The 19440-nt window shown below is 32.9% G+C and overlaps 1 protein-coding gene across 1 annotated transcript in view; it reads left to right on the top strand.

The window, feature by feature from the left end:
* The window catches only part of LOC107663568 (adhesion G protein-coupled receptor A1-like), a 74880-nt gene that overhangs the window by 3281 nt on the left and 52159 nt on the right, over nucleotides 1–19440 (top strand). The gene's annotated exons all lie outside the window — the stretch shown is intronic.

Genomic DNA, 19440 nt, shown 5'->3' with positions numbered 1-19440 from the left:
TGTGTGTGTGTGTGAGTTTGTGTGTGTGTGTGTGTGTGTGTGTGTAAAATAATAACAATAGTAATAAATTAACAAGAAAATTGCATAGATTACCCTAAAAAAAGGTTAGTTCACATCAGTAATTGGTTCACAGTCATCATTATTTAACATTTCAATAAAGTCACATTAGTTAACATTAATTAACATTCCATTGACTAATTAACTAACAAAGAGCAATGCATTTGTTACAGTATTTATTAATCTTTGTTAACATTAGGAAAATACTAATGTAACTGTAACTGTAGGTTCATGTTAGCTCATGTCCATTAAATAATATTAACAGATACAACTTTTGATTTTAATAATAATCTGTTAGTAAATGAAACATTAAATTGACATTATGATTAATAAATGCTTAAAAAATTGTAAATAGTAAATTATTTCCATTATATTTAAGGGATAATTCACCCAAAAATGAAAATCCGGTCATCATTTGCTCAGCCTCATGTTTCTTTCTTCTGTTGAATATAAATAAGCTATTTTGAAGAATGTTGGGAACAAAATATTTGCTGGTAGCCATTGACTGCCATAGTATGGAAAAAAAAATACTATGGAAGTTAATGGCTACCGACGACTGTTTGGTTCTCAACATTCTTCAAAATATCTTCTTTCATGTTCGACAGAAGAAATAAACTCATACAGGTTTAGTAAGTAAATAATGACAAAATGTTTGGGTGCACACTGTCCCTTTAAGAGAGAAACAATTGAGAATGAATGGTTCTTATTTGTCATTTTCTGTCCTGTGAATCACTCTTTCTCTCATTCTAGCTTGATCGAATCTTATCGATCTAATACAGTAAATACAGTTATAAAATACACACACACACACGCACACAGACAGAGTCTCTCAGAACAAACACAGATCTTTTCACACACATCACAATGACTCTCACATGCATCTGTTTCTTATTTCTGCTAATGGCTGCAGTAAAAAACCCAAATCACATCATGTGCTAATTCCTGCAGTCAGTGAATGCGATCTCAACCGCAGTCGTCTACATGATCGCAGCCAAGGCACTTTTCTCATACAGTTCCAAAAAGAGGAAGGACTCAGGCTAATTGCCTGTACAGTAATTTGTGTGCATGCAGGCCGTCTGTGGCCTTCAATTAAAACACTGAAATGAACGAGCGTCTGAGAAGCAGCAGCAGGGCTGCCGTCTGTCAATTACAGTAACACCTTGTTAGGTTTAACTGCCGCTCTCTCTCTCCAGCAGCTGGGAATGACGCTTTATTCTTCTCATGGCCCATGTTTTCCTGTCTGTGTTTATTTTTTTCTTTATGACAGGAAGGTTTATGTGTGTGACACTTTTTCTGCAATAAGCACATTTTACAATGTCATTTCTATTTAAATTTAATTTATTTTTATTTTGGTTTTAGCTTGAATAACTTTACTTCAACTTAACCTTAATTTATTTCATTCATTTTTTAAGTTTTAAGTTTTCATCAAAAAATGTTTTCATTTTATTTCAGCTTTATTTCAGTTAATACAAATGACTAAGCACTTCTTAAGAATTAGTCACTGAATTTGAATTTAATATTTTTTTGTAGTACTATAGCACTTATTGACATTTTGGTTTTGAATCTAAATGTTTATATATTTTCGGTTTTTCATTTTAATATTAGTTCAAGGTTTAGAATTTAAATAATGTATACATTTTTATAATTTTTTATTATATTTCTATTTAAATGCTATTTATTTTTATTTTGGGTTTAGTTTTCAGAATTTTACTTCAATTTAAACTTAATTAAGTTGTAATTTTTCATTTAATATTTGTTTCAATTAACAAAAAAAAAAAAAAGAAAGATTTTAAGCACTTCTGAAGAAGACCTAATAACTGAATTTGAATTAAATATATATTTTTTTTATTTTTAATACTATTATATTATTTATTAATATTTTGAATTTGAACTATTCTTGATTTTGAAGCATTTTTAATTTGGATATTTAAAAATTTTTGGTTTTAATTTTAATTTTAGTTTAATTTGTAACAATTTTGACAATGTATAATTTTTATTGTTTAAATTTTAATATTTTCAGTTTTCATGTTAATTTTAGTTTGTTTTAATAAATTTACAATATATAATTTTTATTATTTTTTACTATTTTTCTATTTATTTTTTACAGTTTTAGTTTGTCATTTTCATTTTATTTCAGCTTTATTTCAATTAACAATAATGGTTTCTAATAGTTTTAGTTTTAGTTAACACTGGTATTTAATACATATTTGTTTTTGAGGGGCTTTGAGTGTGTTATAAGTCACTTTTGATAAAAGTACTTGTAAAATGACTAAGTACAGTACAGTAAAAAAATAACATCAAACTGTTGTATCTAATGTAAAATAAGCTCATACTCATGTCTGTGATGAAGACACTGTAAGAAAATCAGAAATAACTGCACTTCTAAAGATTATTTCACTAAAGTGTAAAACACAATTAGTGTTTTGACCTAAATCTGTCTTGTTTGCCAAACCCAAACCCATAAACCTTAATGTACGTTCATAGAGCTGGATTAACGCGGGCTGAACGTGCTGTATTGGACAAATGGGAAAGCACTCATCTCAGCGTGTTGTCATGAGCGTGGTTTGGGCTGATTTTGAGGTTTTCACTGATAGATGTATCTGTCTGTTCTCGGCTTTATGAGTGTTGCCATATGGCCTGTCGCTGGTCACTACAAGAGTCCAGATTTAATCTTCTTCACACATTCAGAATTTTTCTTCAATTTAAACTTAATTAAGTTGTAATTTTTCATTTAATATTTGTTTCAATTAACAAAAAAAAAAAAAAGAAAGATTTTAAGCACTTCTGAAGAAGACCTAATAACTGAATTTGAATTAAATATATATTTTTTTTATTTTTAATACTATTATATTATTTATTAATATTTTGAATTTGAACTATTCTTGATTTTGAAGCATTTTTAATTTGGATATTTAAAAATTTTTGGTTTTAATTTTAATTTTAGTTTAATTTGTAACAATTTTGACAATGTATAATTTTTATTGTTTAAATTTTAATATTTTCAGTTTTCATGTTAATTTTAGTTTGTTTTAATAAATTTACAATATATAATTTTTATTATTTTTTACTATTTTTCTATTTATTTTTTACAGTTTTAGTTTGTCATTTTCATTTTATTTCAGCTTTATTTCAATTAACAATAATGGTTTCTAATAGTTTTAGTTTTAGTTAACACTGGTATTTAATACATATTTGTTTTTGAGGGGCTTTGAGTGTGTTATAAGTCACTTTTGATAAAAGTACTTGTAAAATGACTAAGTACAGTACAGTAAAAAAATAACATCAAACTGTTGTATCTAATGTAAAATAAGCTCATACTCATGTCTGTGATGAAGACACTGTAAGAAAATCAGAAATAACTGCACTTCTAAAGATTATTTCACTAAAGTGTAAAACACAATTAGTGTTTTGACCTAAATCTGTCTTGTTTGCCAAACCCAAACCCATAAACCTTAATGTACGTTCATAGAGCTGGATTAACGCGGGCTGAACGTGCTGTATTGGACAAATGGGAAAGCACTCATCTCAGCGTGTTGTCATGAGCGTGGTTTGGGCTGATTTTGAGGTTTTCACTGATAGATGTATCTGTCTGTTCTCGGCTTTATGAGTGTTGCCATATGGCCTGTCGCTGGTCACTACAAGAGTCCAGATTTAATCTTCTTCACACACACACACACACACACACACACACACACACACACACACACACACGTGCATCCACATGGTGTTTTTTTACTCTAAAATGAATTTGTTTTCATCTCTAGCCCAGATTTCAGTGCAATATAAATGATGATACAAACAAGCAGCTTCTAATTCTAATGACTCTTTTTGGTAAATACTGTTAATGACATTATAAATGAAATCACAAGTTATTGATGAAGTTGGTTGGCAATGCAGTGCTAAATGCACCTCCACAATACATCAGTTTAAAAAGACAGCCAAAACACGCTTCTTTTAGTAGGTCACGATTTGATAAAATACATTATATAATATCAGTGACACAAAACTGCTGCTTTATTGTTTTAAAGTTCAGTGTTAAACAAGGTTGTGTGCTTTTCAGTTCTTAAATGTAAGTGTGTTCCTGTAGCTGTAATGTAAACCTTCAATGCAATGTAAGTCACTTTGAATAAAATCGTCTGCCAAATTCATTAATGCACATGTAAAAGTGTTGCATTTTAAATGAGGCAGCAAACAGGATGCAGAATTTGAGCCATTCAAATTTGATAGTAAGGAAGTAGAACGACAATGAATTGAATTGTGAAGAAACTCATTAAGTTGTCATTTGTAGCTTTGCAAATTTTGAAAAAAAAGTATATTATTTATTAATATTTTGAATTTGAACTATTCTTGATTTTGAAGCATTTTTAATTTGGATATTTAAAAATTTTTGGTTTTAATTTTAATTTTAGTTTAATTTGTAACAATTTTGACAATGTATAATTTTTATTGTTTAAATTTTAATATTTTCAGTTTTCATGTTAATTTTAGTTTGTTTTAATAAATTTACAATATATAATTTTTATTATTTTTTACTATTTTTCTATTTATTTTTTACAGTTTTAGTTTGTCATTTTCATTTTATTTCAGCTTTATTTCAATTAACAATAATGGTTTCTAATAGTTTTAGTTTTAGTTAACACTGGTATTTAATACATATTTGTTTTTGAGGGGCTTTGAGTGTGTTATAAGTCACTTTTGATAAAAGTACTTGTAAAATGACTAAGTACAGTACAGTAAAAAAATAACATCAAACTGTTGTATCTAATGTAAAATAAGCTCATACTCATGTCTGTGATGAAGACACTGTAAGAAAATCAGAAATAACTGCACTTCTAAAGATTATTTCACTAAAGTGTAAAACACAATTAGTGTTTTGACCTAAATCTGTCTTGTTTGCCAAACCCAAACCCATAAACCTTAATGTACGTTCATAGAGCTGGATTAACGCGGGCTGAACGTGCTGTATTGGACAAATGGGAAAGCACTCATCTCAGCGTGTTGTCATGAGCGTGGTTTGGGCTGATTTTGAGGTTTTCACTGATAGATGTATCTGTCTGTTCTCGGCTTTATGAGTGTTGCCATATGGCCTGTCGCTGGTCACTACAAGAGTCCAGATTTAATCTTCTTCACACACACACACACACACACACACACACACACACACACACACACACACGTGCATCCACATGGTGTTTTTTTACTCTAAAATGAATTTGTTTTCATCTCTAGCCCAGATTTCAGTGCAATATAAATGATGATACAAACAAGCAGCTTCTAATTCTAATGACTCTTTTTGGTAAATACTGTTAATGACATTATAAATGAAATCACAAGTTATTGATGAAGTTGGTTGGCAATGCAGTGCTAAATGCACCTCCACAATACATCAGTTTAAAAAGACAGCCAAAACACGCTTCTTTTAGTAGGTCACGATTTGATAAAATACATTATATAATATCAGTGACACAAAACTGCTGCTTTATTGTTTTAAAGTTCAGTGTTAAACAAGGTTGTGTGCTTTTCAGTTCTTAAATGTAAGTGTGTTCCTGTAGCTGTAATGTAAACCTTCAATGCAATGTAAGTCACTTTGAATAAAATCGTCTGCCAAATTCATTAATGCACATGTAAAAGTGTTGCATTTTAAATGAGGCAGCAAACAGGATGCAGAATTTGAGCCATTCAAATTTGATAGTAAGGAAGTAGAACGACAATGAATTGAATTGTGAAGAAACTCATTAAGTTGTCATTTGTAGCTTTGCAAATTTTGAAAAAAAAGTATTAAAAGTCTATCTATCTATCTATCTATCTATCTATCTATCTATCTAGCTGTCCATGGGTAGATGTCACCTAAATATGTATTTAGTTTATATATTTCATTATATTTGTGCACCAAGATGGAAGAACACTTAATTTCCCAGAATGCATTTCTAGTTTTGATTTTTTTTTTAATTGCAATTCAGTAAATCAATCTTCCTGTAATTTAATTTCAACTTCTGTGTCGTAGCCTAATGAATTAAAATTCACCCTCATGAATTGAAAGGGAAATACTAGTGAATTTTGCGCTGTCTCTTGAAGCACAAATCATTTTGATACTGGCAGCAGTGAATCATCTTGTTGAAGGCGTCCAGACGAAGCGATGAGCTCATACTGTGTGGAGGAGATACAGACTCAACAATACAGATAAAAGAGAAATAATACAACAATACAGAATAAAAAGAGAGTTTAATATGAAGGAATTAAAAGTTTGTGGGGCCTCATCATCATCACCGAGTCATTCTTCACATCCTAGGGCTCTTTTTACCATTTCATCTGTCTTTCTCTGACTCACTTCATTGAGAAAGTGAAAAGTATTGAGCGTCTGTACTGTATGTAGTGACCTCTTCATCATCTGCTCTCTCTCATTCACACATATTTTAAGGACTCCAGTCACTTAGAAAGTAGAACAGACGGCAAGACAATGAGATCATCATAACAGCCCACAGATGTAGAAATAGAGGATTGCAAAAGTATTAATCTGTTAGAGAGACAGTCTGCATGTTAGATTCTTGACTAAGCTCTGTCTCTCTGGCATATCTCGAGTCGGATTTCCTGATTAACCAGCTACAATGATATTATGGTGTGAAACTCATTGTATTTTCGGCCGTTGTGCTGCTCGTATTAGCCCTTAATGGCAACAGATAAACAAACAGCGTAAATACGGTTCAACAAGAATGGTTTTCCCTGCTGAGCCTCTTCATCTGGCTTCATTCCCATCAGACACCTGCACCTGAGCACCAATCTCACCCTGTTTATCACTCTGTTTATAAGAGCATTAGGGCCGCCAGGAATCAAGATGGCTTTTCAGTAAACACAATTTTCTCCTGAAGATCTCAGCTTCATTGACTCAACATTTATTGGTGGCAGGCTGTAGCTCCAGCAGGTCTGAGCTGGATTTATTTACAGGCTTTGTAGAAGAATCACCCATAATTGTTGTGCTTTGTAGGTGCTTGATTTTGCAGTGATGCCAGATGCCTTCAAATGCCACCAATATTTCTGGACAGTGTCATTAATAACTTTTTAATTTACTGGCAAAGCCATTGTTTTTTCATGCACTGGTGCATTTTGAGATTTTGGGCTATTTTGCTCCTGTATATTTTAATTACAATACATGTCTTTAAAGGCATTTTTCTCTAAATTAGTTTCTTTCTCATTTTCAGCAACACTTACATATACCAAATTTTACAGTTTTATTCCTGTCTATATTCTGAATATTTTTACAGAGAGATTTGTTCATATAATATTCCTCTGATTTTATTATTCTTATTATTGTACTTTATCTGTTTACATAAGTAGATTTGAATTATAATACATATCTTTGAAGACAGTTTTCTCAAAATGTGTTTTATCTCCACTTCAGCAACACTTACATACACCAAATTGTACAGTTTTATTCCTATCTATATTCTGAAGGGTTTTATAGAGCAGTTTGTTCATATATAATTTGCCTGATGTATTATTACACTTTGATTACAATTACAATTCATATCGTTAAAGACGGTTTTCTCAAAATGAGTTTCTTTCTCCACTTTAGTAACACTTACATACACCAAACTTAGCAGTTTTATTCTTATTTATATTCTGAAGATTTTTACAGAGTGATTTGTTCATATAATATTCCCCTGATTCTATATTGCACTTTATCTATTTGCATTAGTAGATTTCAATTATAATACATATATTTGAAGACGGTTTTCTCAAAATTAGTTTTATCTACACTCCGGTAACACTTACATTCACCAAATTTTACAGTTTTATTCCTATCTATATTCTGAAGGGTTTTATAGAGCAGTTTCTTCATATATCATTTGCCTGATTTATTATTACACTTTATATATTTGTGTCTGTAGATTTCAATTACAACACATATCTTTAAAGTTTATTCCTCCACTCCAGTAACACTTACATACACCAAATTTTACAGTTTTATTCCTCTCTATATTCTGAAGGTTTTTATAGAGGGGTTTGTTCATATAATATTCCTCTGGTTTTTTTTAGACTTTATAAATTTGCATCTGTAGATTTCAACTGCAAAACATATCTTATAGACGGTTTTCTCAAAAAGAGTTTATTCCTCCACTCCAGTAACGCTTACATACACCACATTTTACAGTTTTATTCCTGTCTATATTCTGAATGTTTTTATAGAGGGGTTTGTTAATATATCATTCACCTGATTTATTATTGCACTTTTTCGTCAGTATATATTTACGTCTGTATTTCAATTACAATACATATCCTTAAAGAGTTTCTTTCTTCACTTCAGTAACACTTCTGTACATGAAACTTAGCAGTTTTATTCCTGTCTATATTCTGAAGGTTTTTATAGAGGGGTTTGTTCAAGTAACATTTATACTGATTTATATAACATTTTATTCCTAAAAACGTGGTGAAAATGCATTTTTTGTTGTTTGTTTTTTTCTGTCTGTTGACAGTATTTTCTCATTTCTGGAGTAATAAAAAGAGAAATCCAAAATCCCTTCTGTAAAAACATTTAATATGTCAACAAAATCAAACAAGATTTTAGAACCTGAATGTTCAGATTTCTCATTGCATAATTCTGATTTTTGGTTGCAATATTCCTTTAATATTGCTGAACCATCACCAGTGTTGGGGAGTAACTAGTTACATGTAACGGAATTACGTAATTTAATTACAAAATAAAAGTAATTGTAATCAGTTACAGTTACTAAGAAAATATGTGTAATTAAATTACAGTTACTTATGAAAATGTTAAGGATTACAAAGGGGGTTACATCTGATTTTTTCACACACACTCCCACATACAGATTTAATTGAGTTCTTCCATAAATTGCAGTGACTGCTCTAAAATATGAAACACCAATGTTTCAGAAGTTTATAACATGCTTGTCCGACAGGGTTTATGTATATGCTTTATTTTTTTAAGATTTACTATTTTTTTCTATGGAATTGTTAGATTCCAGTGTTTCCTGTCATAGCTATGCAAAGATTTGAAAGCAGTCTGGAGTAAAATGATTTGAGCAGCCAGACATAAACGAATTTAGTGAAAGTGAAGTGACGTGTGGCCAAATATGGTGACCCATACTCTGAATCTGTGCTCTGCATTTAACCCGTCCAAGTGCAAAGTTACACTACTTATTACATTTTAAGTAGGGTAACTTGTAATCTGTAACCTATTACATTTCCAAAGTAACCTTCCCAATACTGACCATCACATGCTTTTAAAATCCAGTGTTTAGCTGCAGTACTTTCTGATGCTGATGTGTTAAATATCAGCAGTCGTAGAGTCAGTCGGAAATGATGCTGAAGTTGATAGAAAACATGTTTTTGGGCTCCTCAGTGCTCCTTCACTCCCAGGTGAGTCTGCCCTTTCCTGAAACCAGCTGAAGATATTTTATGCATTAGCTTTTTAATTTGATGATCTGCATTAATCAGGGTTGTTCTGTCAGCTGGAGTGGCGTCAGGAGGAGATGACCATGACCAAACGCTCCTCAGAGCTCATGAACGAGTCGTAGATCTGTTGATTGAACTACACCATCATAATGGAACAGTTTCATTTCTGTAAACAACATCTGTCTTTTCCTGTAATATTCTTATTGTAAAATATTAGCTGGATTACGCTTTTTTCAGCTTTCCTGAAGAGGAAAACTGCTGCGTCAAGGACGTTCAATGTGGTAACATCACAGCAGGGAAATCTGTTACTTTGTAGCATTTTTTAATAAAATAAATTGAAACCTGAAGACTTTATCAAAGGATTAACAGCTGAGCGATTTTATTTTTCAATGTTATTGTGCACACAATATAATTATTTTTCATGCATAAGAAACTGTATAAATTCTAAGCATTATTGATCACAATTGCTTAAACCAGTTATTATAGTTATATAGTTCATTTTTATTACTTGAAATAAAATACAATTAAAAATACATTTTAAATATAAAAAATTACAATTATTTTATTTCAGCTAGTTGCCTAATATTTCTAATTTTTATTTAGTTTAACTTGATACAATAACAAACTACAACTGAAATAAAATGTATAAAAATTATATAGACTTAATAGTAACACATTTACTAAAACTTTAAAATTAAAACAAAAATATAAAAAGTATTAATATATAAATATATTAGTAATACAAATATTTAAAATATTAATATATTTTATACAAATATTAATGTATTTAAATATATTTATTAAATTCACGGTGGGGACCTAAATTGAGGTCCCTACGGGTAAACAAGCTAATAAATGACAGAATGAAGTTTTGTGTGTGTGTGTGTGTGTGTGTTTGTGTGTGTGAGTGTGTGTGTATATATCGTGCCAAACTCATTTAGTGAGATCTCACAGAAAATACAAATAATTTAGATCACATCAATATATTCAAATAATATTTCTATCCACACTGTTCATGTTGATAATTCATGCTGCATAATGAGAACAGACACAACACAGGACAATGCATATTTTTGTCTTGGAATTAAAAAAAAAATATATTTAAAATATTGAAGAGAAAAAAATATTTTATTATTTTATTTTATTATATATATATATATATATATATAGTCTGCATTGTCATGTTCTGCTCACAAATGGCACAACAGGAAGAGGGAGGGCTGAGGGACTTTTAATTTGTTACACATGTCTGGAGGGAGCAGGTGTTTGTTTGAGGCCTGTTTGAGGTCTTTAGTTCAGCTTCTCTTAAATAACTCAGTCCTTGTATTTTTCTAAATTATTTTTCATGCATCTTTGTGGAATAATTGTGATTCATCTGGAAGCAAACTGGAGGATTTCAGGACAAACTGAAAAAGCACTTGGTGAGGTCAGTGTGTGTTTCTTTCCATGCTGAAGGGAATGATGTGAGCTGCTTTAATATGCTGAGATTGGGCCGTTTTGATTCTTGAGTTCAGAACTGGATGTGTTTGTGATTGTTGTTAATGATTTACAAAAAAGCTCAATCATTAATGAAGCATCTAATAATGGTGTATGAATATAGTGAGTGGATTTTGATGTTTGCATATTGTTTATAGTGTTTCTGAATCTGTAGTGTGGAATTACTTCTGAAATCAGAATTATTGTCATAGTAAAGGCTGTTGGTGGAGCTCAGTGATTTCATAAGTATATTTGTCTTATTTTAAAATTAGTTGCTTACTTTCCTTTTCTGAAAGTAGTTTAGTGGCATTTTTCATGGTTGCGGTATACTTTTGTACCCCATTACAGTTTTTGTTTGTTTGTATATACATTATTTATTTATTATTTATTTTTATGTATTTATTATTTTTATTTATTTATTTAGCATTAGAGAGGCAAATTCCTTTTTTTATTTTTTTATTTGAGAACTGGTATATTAGACAAATGTTGTTGTTGTTGTTATTATTATTTAACATAATAATACCTATAACATGTGCACCAATAATGCGATTTTTTCCAATAATCAGCAGGTTGGAGATATTCCATAAATAACATTTGACCAAAATGCTTGTATTGAAATATTTTGCATTCTACCTATGATAAAACGGCACTAAATGTTAAGTTTTGTGAAGGAGGGCCACGGGTAGGAAGCCTTTGAGCTGTGTTTATGATCAATGCACATAACAGTGTCAATATGTATTTTAGGCATAGGAGGAGGGTGAACCAACTCCAGGGTAAGGCTAAAAGTAGCTTAATGTAACTACAAATATCATAAACCCGGCTTTTTAGGCAAGTACCAGATATGGGTGTCATGGCTAAAAAAAAAATTCTTTTAATTGGACTGAATTTGTATTTAACGTGATCACAGTTTAATAAAAAACTTTGCAAGTTGCTAATTATAACATTTTTATTTCCACGCTTATTCAAACTCAAAAACCGAAAGTAAAGAATATCGTGACTAACTTCGCAAGTTTAAGCACTCTCAAAAAAAAAAAATCATTATAATCAATTAAGATGTCTACACTGTGAAATGAATCTCTTACGTTGTACGCACATCTGCACTTTGTTGTTTAGTCAGCAAGCGCACGCTCTGAACAAAACGGTGATTCAGCGATGACTCATCTGAACGCCTCTGATTGGCCATTGCATTCATAAACTCAACAGCATCGTGTGTGATTGGTTACAATGCGCAACGCTGTAAAAAACGCGTAAAAAGAAATATGGTGCAAAATGAGCTGATCTCAATTTAATGCCACAATTGACGCTTTCCGTTAATTTTCCCTTTGTTTGCAAAAGACGTAATATATTTAATTTAATTGTGCAAGGGCATTTTGGTCCGTTTTGGTGGCATTTTTGCGTGGTCAGGGGAAAGCCACATGCTTTGCCTTCTAGCTATGGAAATGGCATATTTTGAGTTTTGATGGTACTTTGGGCTGTTTTTGACTGGCATGGGCTAGTCTTGTCACGCAGACCTGGCAAAGCCTAGTGTTTATGTAAATCTGTCATTCGTGTTATGCGCCAAATCGCGGAACGGAGGGACCAGCGCTATATTTTTTTGACCTTTTCTTAACCTTCCACTCCCATTGGGTCCCGCTGGATCCCGATCCCAGTCAGAATCAGAATCAGAAGAGCTTTATTACCAAGTATGTTCATTATTAAATGATAAGAATGTCCTGGTAGGAATGCACATATCTTCACAGAAACTGATATATGAAGTATTCTGAAGTATATGAAGTATATGAGTTCTGCCTGTAGGTTGGTATAAGATGAACCGAACAGTGATCAGAGAGCCCAAATCTAAACCTGGCTGCCTTTTGCGGCGCCATCTTGTTCATCGTTCCTCAATGCAGGCCTCTCTACACTGTAGTTCAGTATAGTTTTAAATGGCTCCGTCCTTCAGTATGTTTTCTTAGTGCGGTGAATAGGGATGCAAAAAGGTGGAAAATTTCCAGTAAAATGTGGAAACATTCCAGAAACTTTCCAGGATTTTTTTGGAATATTTCAAGGATTTTTGGAACGTTTCCGGAAACTTACGGGAAATTTTCCACCCCTTTGCAACCCTAGCGGTGAACCCTAATCTCTTTCCTTTAGCCGGCTCTCTCAGCGTTCCGGACTGAATGCAGTGTTTGTGTAGCCGTGTGTTTGGACACTTGTGTCCGCGAGAGACGGCGCTGGAAGCATGAATGATGTATTAGTTGGAAGCGGCTCTAATGAATCTGTCAATGCAGGGATGGAAACGTTTGTACGGCTCCTTTGTATCAATCAGACACACTCTCTCCTGGGAAATCGATCGGCAGCGCCTGCTTTACAAGCCCCGGGTCACCAGCGCTTATCCTGGCCTTGTTTGTATTGAAAGAGAGACAGGAGAGGAGGACTGTGGGATTGAGGCAGCGTTTATGAGGACGTGCGGTTAAACTAGATTAGCTGTTGACTTCATAACACACTCATAAAGGAGGCAGATGATGGTGGGATTTATTAAAAAAGCGATCTAACGTAATGGTTTTTGCATTTGCTCTGCTCTGCTCTTGCATCATGTTTCTGAATCACAGATGACACTGAATGACTCAGTTGATTCACTGATTTTACTTACAAGCAAATGCAATAGTAGTAGCATTTATTGAATGAAGTATTAAGGTATGAGATGACGTGTTATATTGTGAATACTGTCATAGCATAAGCGGTGTGATGGTATTCTGTATGTCAAACTACAGTAATGCATTGATTAATTTTGCATCTCTATTTATCATTACCTTGCGTTCAGTTCTGGCCTTAAATTTAAGTATAATCAAAAGTCATTTCAACTTCGGTTTTACATGTACACACATACATAAATATATATTATAAAAAAGAAATTACAATTTTTTTTATTCCAAACAAAGCTTAACTGAAACATTAAAATAGCAAATTTTGTTTAAAAATTAAAATTTTGTATCATTTATGTTTTAGAATCGCATGCACTGATAAATCAAAGTAAATGGAGTCCGTTTTGATTTCATGTTGACGTTAGATGTTCATTTGCATTATTGTAGCACAGCCGTGAGTTTCTGCTGTTCACTCGCTCGTTTGCTGATCAAACTCATCAAAACTCATTAGCGTTTTTGACACGCCAAAGAAAATATCGACTCCTCGGGAAAAACAATAAGCACACTTCAGGTCCAATCACAGCTGGAGATGTGACGAGGCTGCTGGTGATTGCATGAAAGAGATGTGTGAAGCAGTTGCAACAACGCGATAAATAATTGAGCGCCATTAAATTCAAAGCGCTGTGTAGAAACGATGCATCGATTAAACCGGCGTAGTTATCCAGGGCTTCTTTAAGTCCAACTAGCCATTCAGATAACCCACATACTAGTGTATTTCAGTAGCTGTGGACACCCCTGCTAGATAATTCATACTAAACGGTCATACGTGCGGTTCTTGAAACGTTCTCTGGAGACTCTCGTCCAGGAATCACGGTGTTGAATGATGTTCCTGCGCTGAAGCTCATCTGCATTCATCACGCCCGGCTCAGAGCAGAGAGAGTGATTCATAAAAGAACATGAAACACTGGTATCTGTGCGAAATTGATGACGGAAAAGACTTCTTTAAATAAACCGAGAGCTTCATCCATCCTGTTCCATCGCTGGGGTTTTATGCGCTCCATCTCTCATGCCGTGGCCTTTTTTTAGTTCTGTAATGACAAGCGAGAGTAATTTGAGATTAAATCTTCCCTTTGACACTGTAAATGAAGTGAATACCGTAGTACAGACAAACCCTGGGGTGTTTGGAGCTGCTGTGTGTAGAAGGTAGTAATTGTTTTTGGACATGAAACATGAAGTCTCTTCTGCTCACCAAGGCTGCGTTGATTTGATCAAAAAATACAGTAAAAATTGTGAAATATTTTTAATATATAAAACAGCTGTTTTCTATGTGAATATCTGTTAAAATGTCATTTATTTCTGTGATGCGCAGCTGTATTTTCAGCATCATTACTCCAGTCTTCAGTGTCACATGATCTTCAGAAATCATTCTAATATGCTGATTTATTAGAAACATTTCTGATTATTATCAATGTTGAAAACAGTTGTGCTGCACAATATTTTTGAGCAAACCATGATACACTACCATTCATAAGTTTGGGGTAGAAAAAGGAGAAATTAATACTTTTATTCATCAAGGATGCATTACATTGATCAAAAGTGACAGTAAAGACATTTATAATGTTGCTGTTCTTTTGAACTTTCTATTCCTCAAATAAACATCAAAAAATATATCCTTTATTTCTACAAACTTTTTAAGCAGCAAAAATGTTTATATTCTTATTATTATCAAAACTGATAATAAGAAACATTATTAATAATTAAGCACCAATAATAATTGATAATAAATGATCACTTAAGTACATAATAATAATAATAATCATCTAATAAAAAATGGCAGTAAAGACATTTTTATTTTTTATTTTATTTTATTTTTTTTATTTTTTTTTTTTATTTTATTAAAGAATCCTGGGAAAAATGTATCACAGGTTCTACAAAAATATCAAGCAGCAAAAACTCTTTTCAACATTGATAATAATAAGAAACATTATTAATAATTGAGCATTGATAATTTAGCAGCAAATCAGCATATTATAATGATTTCTGAAGATCATGTGACACTGAAGACTGCAGTAATGATGCTGAAAATACAGCTGCGCATCACAGAAATAAATTACAGTTTAACAGACATTCACAGCAGTTTTAAATTGTAATAATATTTCACAATTTTTACTGTATTTTTTATCAAATAAATGCAGCCTTGATGAGCAGAAGAGACTGCATTGTATATTCGAGTACCATAGTTATTTTGACATTTGTTTAGCATTCTGTTAAATACCTAGATGCACCATTTCCACTTCTGGAGCAGAAAATATGTGTAAAAATCCCACAGGCGTTTACATTTATGCTGTTAGTAGATGTTTTTATCCAAAGACTGGAAGAAACACCGTATGTTGGTGATGTTTTACAAAGACAAACACTGCTTTTATGTTCGTCAGAGAATGTAAACATCTAATATTCTGTGTGAAAACTCCTCTTTAGTCCAAACATTGTAATGGTACAGCAGCCAGTTGGCATGACAACGTTTTTTCTTCTTATCTTTCTCTGAGTAATGCAACACGAATTATCCAAGTGCAAAAAAGAGAGGAGAGCTTTGTAAATTAGTCTCTTTCATTTTGGTGTTACACTCTCGCTGTTACAGGCTCTGCTGCAATACGTGATTCTCTCCATTCTCAAAGAGCTGCTTCATGTTTTTAAAAACTGCTGCTGCTTCCAGCACTTCAGTTTAGGGTGTACACGAATGAACTGCTCGTAGTGCAAAGTCTGTTTGGTTAAAGGTGCTAATGAATAAGAGCGACAGAATCACATGGGTTATGTTATATCTCAGTAACTGTAATGCACTTTAATGCTTGTTTTCTCTAGCAGTGCTTTTGCATGTTGGTTTTAAACATCTACTGTCTTAAATTTGAATCATTTCTGAATGTGGTCCTCCAAAGTAATATTAAAAGACATAATATAAAAGACATTGACATTCGACACTGGCATTGATGTAAATGAATGTTAACAGTTTTACATTCATGCATTTGGCAAACACTTTTATGTAAAGAAACTTGCGTTGCATTATACACTTTATTAACTCATGCATTTTCTGGGAATCAAACCCACAACCTTGGCGTTGAAATTAATGTGAATGTGTTACAACTGAATGTGTTATATAGAATACAAAAATTAATTCTAACTACGTTTTGCATTCACTGAAATTAATATATCATGTTTTCACTAAGTTGTTCTTTTGTAATATGCATTATGTATTTTCTGAGAATTTGTATTTTTATTTAGTGCACAAAGTTGCTTTACTGTAAGGATCACTGAAACTGAGTGCATGGATATTTGCATGGATTTGGCTTTTCTTAGAGGTCATTTTAATCTTATTTAATTAAACACCAAATTAATTTTAATTGTTTAAACTAATGTTTGTGAATGCATGAATGCATGGATGCATTGTATAAATATGTTTAACCCTATAAAGTTACTGGATCGTATTTGATGCACACATTTCTAAGGCTCTAAATAATCAAACTTTGTCGTTAAACCTGTTTCACACTCGATCTACTGCATGCATTCTGTCGTCTGAGTTTTTTATCCAGTCAAAGCTCTTTTAGTGTAATTGTACAAACACTTCTCGTGTCTTTCTGCTGTCAAATCTTGACTGGTTTTAATCAAGTAAAGGTCAGAATAACTGCAGTAATATCTCCAGTTGAACACTTACTGGACCGAAGCAGCTCAGCTTTACTTGATTCTCCATCAATCATGTTTTAGAGTCTCAAATCTGATCCTCAGGATCTTTTGAGGAGCGTTTGTTTCCAGAAGCTTTACTTTCACTGTTCCTCTGCAGAGGAATGACCTTCACAAGCCTCCAGAACATCTCACATCTTCTGAGGAGCCTTTATTTCTTCAGCTCTCAATCACTGCATTATATGTTTGGAGCATTTCAATCTCATTTTACTGAGACATGTTACTGGAGATATAGAGCGACCGCTGATATTCAGATCATTTTATGTCAGTATCTGCTCTACTGTTATACAGATCTCACTGATTTACATCACAAGCAGCAGAATTTCATCAGATAAATATCAGCATCTGCAGCACATTCAGATTTTTGCGGAGTTTGAGTCTGAATAAAATTGAGCTGTTTTTACTTCATGTTCTCACTGCAGACTATACAAGCCATAAAAGCCTGATGCATCAAACAAAAAAACACATGCAAAGAGATTATTTTTAATTATTTTGTCTAAAGCTTCAATAAACCGTTCCATTTAAAAATGCAAGACTGTATTTCATATATCAGGCTTTACAGGGTTAAAGCATCTTGGTTTCTTCCAAGGTTATTTCTTCATCTACTTAAACATCTTAAGCAGTTTTTCTCATTGTCTGCTTTGAATTGATCATTAAGTGTTTGTTACCTATTCTTTCTAAACAATGGCTATGCTTCGAAACAATGTGTATTATAAAAAGAAATGTATTTGAGACAAATAACCCGTTCGAATGAAGCTATATATTGTTTTCTAAGAATAATAGAACCAGTCCCTTTATGAAAATGTGTTTGGCTGCTGTCCGTGGTGCTGAACGTCGCCTTCATAAACCGCTGAACGATCTGCTTCACACGAACTGAGGACGGACCAGAGGCTTTTTCAGATACAGCAGTTACAGTCAGGGTGAAAAGAGAGACATCTTACGCAGACAAATTCAAATAAATGTCATTCTTCATTCAGAGAAAGTGTGTGTGGTGTAGATGAGAGAGCGAGCAATGCTGCATTGAAGAGCTGCTGGAATGTAATTGGGATGCTGCAGTGCACTCTGGGTAAAGGACGCTTGCATCTCCAGCCGTGAGTCATGTATGGAAATCATGCCATGACTAAAGAGGCGCCTGGTTTTGTGAATGAAACTCCTGGCTGCTCGACAGACTGATTTCTCTCTTCCCGGAGCAGACGAATGCTGACGGCAGGCTTTCTAAGCACAGGCACTCATCACACATGACCTTATATCGGATCCACTGCTCTCAAGTTTTTAATAAGCACTGATGGCACGAGCTGAACCACACATTTTTACTTCTCTAAAGGCTGAATTCTCTCTCTTGATCATGTTGTCTGATTTGATGGGGGTTTTCACCCTGTAACTTCCAACCTCAAAATGTTTTAAATGTAACAGGGATTGCACAAAGTGCTGAAAATCTTGGGTTATTAGAATCAGAATCAGAATCAGAAAGAGCTTTATTGCCAAGTATGTCCTGTAAGTCGGTATAAGATGAACCAGGCAGTGGTCAGAGAGTCCTACAGCTGCTCTGGGGACCGAGCGATATGCATCCTTTATTGTGGAGTAACAATGGTCCAGTATATTACTGTCTCTGGTGGGACATGTAACATGCTGTCTGTATTTTGGCAGTTCACGGGAAAGATTTGCTTTATTAAAGTCCCCGAGAATGATTAAAACAGAGTTCGGGTGTTGTTGTTCTGTCTCTGTGATCAGATCAGCGAGTTTCTGTAAAGCTGAGCTCACGTGTGCTTGCGGAGGAATGTAAATACTCACGAGAATTAGTGTTTATATATCAATTAATGTTTGTTTGTTAATCTATCTGTCCATCTATCTACTATACAGTGATACTAGTGGAATATTTTCATGAATATTTTCATGTGTATATGTATATACACTCACATTCTCTCACTCACATTTTTTATATTTTATGGGATTGCACAAAATGTTGAAAAAAAATCATGGATTATTGGTGTATTTATTTATTTATTTATTTTTAACCAATTTTTATAATTTATGTACCATCCAGTGATACTACTGCAATGTCTTTTATTTTTTATTAATATATTTTATTGTATTTTATATTTTTACTATTATGCATTTTAATGGGATTGCACAAAATGTTGAA

The sequence above is a fragment of the Sinocyclocheilus anshuiensis genome, unplaced genomic scaffold (assembly GCF_001515605.1).
Source record: "Sinocyclocheilus anshuiensis isolate Anshui unplaced genomic scaffold, SAMN03320099.WGS_v1.1 scaffold2329, whole genome shotgun sequence".
Lineage (NCBI taxonomy): Eukaryota > Metazoa > Chordata > Actinopteri > Cypriniformes > Cyprinidae > Sinocyclocheilus > Sinocyclocheilus anshuiensis.
This window is presented reverse-complemented; position numbering and strand designations above follow the sequence as displayed.